General features: G+C 39.8%; 1 non-coding gene across 1 annotated transcript; it reads left to right on the forward strand.

Moving 5' to 3' along the window:
- The first annotated feature begins 545 nt into the window (after window positions 1-545).
- Window positions 546-652, forward strand: LOC140824904 (small nucleolar RNA R71). The gene has a single exon (XR_012116520.1). It is a non-coding gene; the product is annotated as a small nucleolar RNA R71 (small nucleolar RNA).
- Window positions 653-6,303: the final 5,651 nt, after the last annotated feature.

Genomic DNA, 6,303 nt, shown 5'->3' on the forward strand with positions numbered 1-6,303 from the left:
GAGGCGGCTCTGGCTTGAATCCTTGGTGCATCCCATATGGTGGACCTCTTTGTTGGCGATTTTGGCTGTTTTGGCCTCCCCACGAAAAGTTTGGGTGATTCCTCCATCCCGGATTGTATGTATTCAAATAAGGGTCATTTCTAGGACGGTTCTGGAATCCCACTTGTTTCACCGGTGCTCCCTCAGGCACATAAAATGGATTGCCATCTTGGCAATCCTGCACGTCATGCTCACCCCCACACTTATCACAGAAAATTTCTTGCAGACGCATAGCCGACCCACTCATGCTCATCCCATCAATCTTTCTATTCAAAGCCTCTAACTGTGCTGAAACCGCAGACAAATCATTAACTTGATGAACTCCAGCACCTCGTCTCTGCCTATCAGACTGAGGATGATAGCTACTCGCAGCCATCTCCTCCAATAACTCATATCCTTCCTCAGCCGTCTTTCTCAGTAAGTTACCACATGCAGCAACATCTATCATAGTACGGTTAAGAGTAATCAGACCATAGTAGAAAGTTTGAACAACTAACCCAAGCGGTAGCTTATGGTGTGGACATCTCCTCAACAAGTCCTTGTAGCGCTCCCATGCCTCGTAAAGTGACTCGTTCTCATATTGAGCAAACGTAGTAATGTCGGCTCTAAGCTTCATAGTCTTCGACGGAGGAAAGTACTTGATCAGGAATGCCTTTGCCATATCCTCCCATGTAGTGATAGACCCTACAGGCAAAAAGTTTAACCATGACTTAGCTTTATCTTTCAGTGAAAATGGAAATAAGCGCAAACGAACAGCATCATCAGACATGCCATTAAACTTAAAAGTATCACAAATTTCAAGAAAGTCAGCTATATGAGAATTAGGGTCGTCAAGTGCACTTCCCCCAAATTGAACAGTGTTCTGAATCATTTGGATGATAGCTGGCTTGATCTCAAACTGATTAGCTCGGATGACTGGTCTTACGATGCTTGGACGTGCTCCATCAAGAGACGGCTGTGCATAATCCAACATTGGAATGCGACGTGGTATCTCAACTTGTCTATTGTCACGCTGTTCCTCTCCACGTTCTTGCTCGTGTCTTTCCATCTGTTCTTTGAGTCTTTGTTGTTGTCTTCAACGTCTAGCTGTGCGTTCAATCTCAGGGTCAAAAGGCTCAAGCTTAAATTCGAGTGATCTTCGCATGCACCGCCAGAAAAATCTGCAACACAAGGAGAGTATCAAATAGCAATAAAATAAGTAATACTAAAGAATTTAAATGAGAAATAAAAACAAAAATCGTGAATCAACAGTCCCCGGCAACGGCGCCAAAAACTTGGTCGAGCAAAACTTGCACAGTGAATAGTCCCAAAATTTATTTTATAAATGAAAGCTCGATTTAAATATCGCAAGTGCACGATAGTCAAGTTATAATAAACGTAAGTGAATACGAGTATCGATCCACGAGGACTGCGTCACACTATTTTTATTTTCAAGTAAAATTTCTTTAGCAACGATAAATTGATTTGAGGGTTGAACTAATGTAGACTAAACAAGTAAAACAATTAAAATGCAAAGGAAATGTGCTCAAGAATGCAATGATAAATTTAGATTAAATCAAAGGAGAAATGAATTTGTTGGGAAATTATCAGTTCACCTACCACTCGTGTTTAAACAATTACACTCGACTTTTACTCGTGCATTCGACGGAATTCCCTAGACTAATTAATATACTCTGTCGAGCGATATTAATACTAATCATAAACATGCAGTACTCAAGTGTCCTCAAGTATTTAATAGTTTAAGATTGCATTACTTCCTATGGAATCCACTAGCTTTCATCCGGGTGAACTATCACTATCGACACGTACCCAATTTCGTATATCTACTAAAATTGTAAATCCGTGGTTTATACTATGTGATCTTATTGTTAATTATTCTCTCGACATCATTAACAACATGAAATAATCAAAGGAAGTTAGCTAGGCTTCGATTGAAATAAGAAAGAACAATAGCATAAACAAATCACTCATAACAACGTCTAGAAATAATATTAAACAACGAGTACGGGGTAGGATCCCCTCAAATCCCAACAAATCTAGAGTTTAGCTACTAAAATTCATAATAAAAACCAACAACAATCTAAGAAATGAAAACTGAATAATGAAAATACTAAAGATGACGACGGATGACGGCCACGACGCGTGGAAATCTCGAGGTCTTCGAAATCTCCTTTTCTCCTAGCCTTCCTCCCAAGAAAAATGATGAAAATAATGGTGATAGATCATGTAAAAACGGCCCCCCGATCTCGTGTATTAGGTCTAGGTATCTGATAGAGTCCACAAACTTGGAAACAAATCTTTCCAAATCTCGCGTCTCGCTAGGGCGGTCAAAAGTGTCCGTCCTAGCGAGATACTTCGAATAAGTTTCTCGACCATGTCCTTGGTTTCGCTGGGGCGGTCACTTTTGACCGCCCTAGCTAGAGACTTCGAATAAAACTCCTCGGCAAGACTAAAATGCTCCCTGGGGCGGTCACTTTTGGCCGCCCTAGCGAGGTACTTCGAATAAGCTGCTCAATTCCTATCCACTTTTTGGCTCAATTCCTATAAAATGACCACAAAATACACGAGATCAGTCATATGCTACATAATGCTAGAAAAATGCACAATTAAACTAAAATAAACTAATATGATGCATGAATGCGACTCAAAACCAATACTAAAAATACGTGAAATCGAGTCCTATCACCAACATAATAATCCATGCATCCAAGGAAGTAAATAAATAATATTTTAAACATAAGGGTTATCGGTGATCAACATAGAGTCTGGCTAGGCTCTTGCCTCCTCGAAATGCATCATGTAGGCCCTGCCAGTAGTGGAGCCTTGATTTCTCAGGCAATCAGCTGCTTTAGGGTCCTCTTTTTTGCATATGAAGCACTTGAAATTCCCCATATACGCTTGTCATAGTGAAGTTTGTTGCACTGTTTGCACGGTGGTCCTCCCTCCGGCTAGGAGCCCTTAGTGCCTGGGATGGCCGCTGCTGTCTAGGCCTCTTGAACTGACCCTGGGGATTCTGCTGCCCTTGCTTCCTTGGTGGCCCTGAATACTGCTTCTTTTGCAGCTGTGTGCTAGCTTGTGCCTGATGCCTCTTCCTCTACATCTCAAAATCCATGTCCCTCAGTGTCTGCTCTGTCTGAAAAGCACATGCGGTGGCCTCGTCATAGCTCGCCGATCTCATCAACATAACATCCCGATGCAAGGTAAGTCTCAGGCCATCCATAAAATGCCTCAGCTTCTGAGCGGCATCTCTAGCGATGAGGGGAACAAAGTGGCATCCCCTGTCAAGCTTCCGAATAAACTCTTCTACAGTCGATTCCCCCTTGCGGAGACTCATGAACTCCCTCGTCAGGTGACCCCTGATATCGGCTGGGAAATACTTTCCGTCGAATACCTCCTTGAATTGCTCCCAAGTGAGGGTATCCAAGTTCCCCCATAGGCAGCTCCCTCCTAGCATAAGTATGCGTCATCCCTTAGCATATAAGTGGCGTAATGACCCTGTCACCATCCCTCGTGTCTAGGTACTGAAAGTATAGATCCAAAAACCGAATCCAACCCTCTGCCACGAAAGGGTCAGTGGTACCCCCGAACGCCTTCGGGTTGAGCCATTGAAACTTCTCGTAAATGTCCGTCTGTGGTCGAGGAGCCTGTTGTTCCTGCTCCAAAATTCTAGCCATAACTTTCAAGACTCGGGTAGCGGCATCTCCTGGCGGCGGTGGTGGTGGTGGAAGGCCTCTATCTCCTCCGGGAGTATCATCATGAAGATCTGTGCTAGGGGCGCATATGAGAGGCATGATATCTGAATACAGTCCAAATTCTAAACATAACCCGTCATGCAATTTAATCTAGTTTTCAAGACATTTAATCCTTAAACCATGAAAGCAGCTAGTATTGTAAATCACTGAAAACGTATAACATGCAATCATGCAAGTGATAAACTATTTAAAACATACAATCTTACAGACTTGGGGCTTGAAGACTGAGCTGCAGAAGCCAGCTGTGGCACAACCCTATACAAAAGTCTTGCTCTGATACCAACTGAAACTTCTGCTGTTTAAAATATACTACTGGAAATTTTTTTTCTTCAAAAAGGTACTACTCGGAATTTATATTTAACTGCATGCATGCAATACTGTTGAAAATTCACATATTTAAAATATAAGTAATCAACTAGAAAGTAAAATATTGCAGTTAAAAATCCATAATAAATCGTTATCCCCAAGATTACGTTTTAAAAATGTTTCAAATCTGAAATATATGTAAAGTTTCTGCCAACCATCAACATATAAAAATGATAGCGTATAAAAATAAATATCCGAATCATTCATATCTCATAAACATGATGTGCGGAAGAAATAAGGTACTTGGATTAGTGTGCGCACATCCAGTCCCGCCTACTCAGTCTTCGACGCCTCCAGTCTCCTCATCAATATGTTCACTTGCATCATTCACACCAAGTGTCTCTAAAGACTCAACACAACTGTAACGTTATATCAAGTACATATACATAACAAGCAACAGTGAAAAGTGTTGCAATGAAAATACATTTCATGATCGTAAAAGTCGCATGCATAATAATAACCTGTCGAAGCATAAATTTTTCATGACATATCACATCATATCAGCATATACGTGTTCAGTTTTTATTTATTTCAATTCTGTTCATTAGTTGTGTCTTTCGTATCATCGTGTTAGTCGATGGATCCGTCTACGTGTAACCGTGGTACCCGGTGGCGTGGACATCAGCGACAGCATTACCCATCCAGTGATCCCTGGCCTTACATGTCATCATGTCATCTTATTAGTCACAACCAACTCTCATCCATCAAAACATGTCATCATATTCATCAATTAATAAAACCATGCATGTACGTAATTTTTTCTTAAAATAAAGCATGCAAAGTATTTTTCATATTTTCATAAAAAGTCATATTCTTGATGATAAAAATATTTAAAACATGTAAAAAAGGGTTAAGGGCGATTCCAGGGCCAAAAACTCGACCGAAATGCGTGCAAAATGACCATTTTTCCCTTACGAACCCAAAATGATCGTTTTACCCCTTGACCTTAAAATTTCGATTAAAGCTTACCAAACTCCTTAAAACACCCCAAAACATATTAACGAGCATTTCTTAGACGTAAACTCGAGCTCATTCCAAAACTTATACGATTCGTTTTAAAACTTGAACCGGGGTCCAGTTTTAACCCGAATCAACCACAAACTTAACCTAAATTTTCTCGACTTTAACCATGACTTATGTAAAGGCCCGTATTTCGTATTCATAATTTTACGGAATTATTAAATTTTTTCTAAATAAATAAATAAATTACCCAATTTATAAAATAAACATGTAATAATTTTAACTTTAAAATAACAACGGAGGTCAACATTGTAATTCAAACAACAATTTAAAAATAATCCAACAAGTTAAAATCGAGTTTGAATGATAAAATGTGCATAAATTAAATCATGAGGTCCTCGGGTTTACTACTGTTGTCCCAAGATCGCTCACTGGTCTCCGCCCGCGGTCCGGACCTCATCAATACCTACAACAATCAAGTCTATTGAGTCTAAAGACTCAACATATATATATCGTGAATAACAAGTAAATATATCATAAAATCGCATGCAACGTAAAAATAAAGTATCGTAAAGCATACGGTGAAAATCGTATGATGAATAATTATAACTACGTCCATATCTTAAAATCATACGTAAAAGCTTTGCCCATTAGAGCTCTGTCATAGCATATCATAATTTTCTGGTAGAGATAATGTTTCTAAGCTAGTGGCCCATAACATAGCGTAAGCGCCTTATCAGACTAAACCACAGTATACTGGGCGGTAGAGATCAATCACAGCCCTTGGACTGGATGTTCGTACCCATACATAATCATAAACCGGTCGTAAGTCACAGGGCGGAGAGGTCCTCGGTTGCGCCTACCGACTTCCAAGCCCATAAGCATAAGGCCACAAGACATATAGCATATATCTAAAAAATAAACATTTTATATTTGTATGCACGTAATATCATTATAACCTTATTTTTTATCGGATGAGTTGAATTGTTCCCAGGCTTGCTGCGACTTAATTCTAATATGTGACACATGCAATAAATCTGACAAAAACTTAACAATAGAACAAAAAACACGATTCGGACCAACAACTTGATTTTTAACCATGACTTCGTACCAACCCGAACCAACATTAAACTGACGTTTAACCATGATTAAAAATCAAGTTGTTGGTCCGAATCGTCTCGTTTTT

Source organism: Primulina eburnea, chromosome 2 (assembly GCF_022965805.1).
Source record: "Primulina eburnea isolate SZY01 chromosome 2, ASM2296580v1, whole genome shotgun sequence".
Classification (NCBI taxonomy): domain Eukaryota; kingdom Viridiplantae; phylum Streptophyta; class Magnoliopsida; order Lamiales; family Gesneriaceae; genus Primulina; species Primulina eburnea.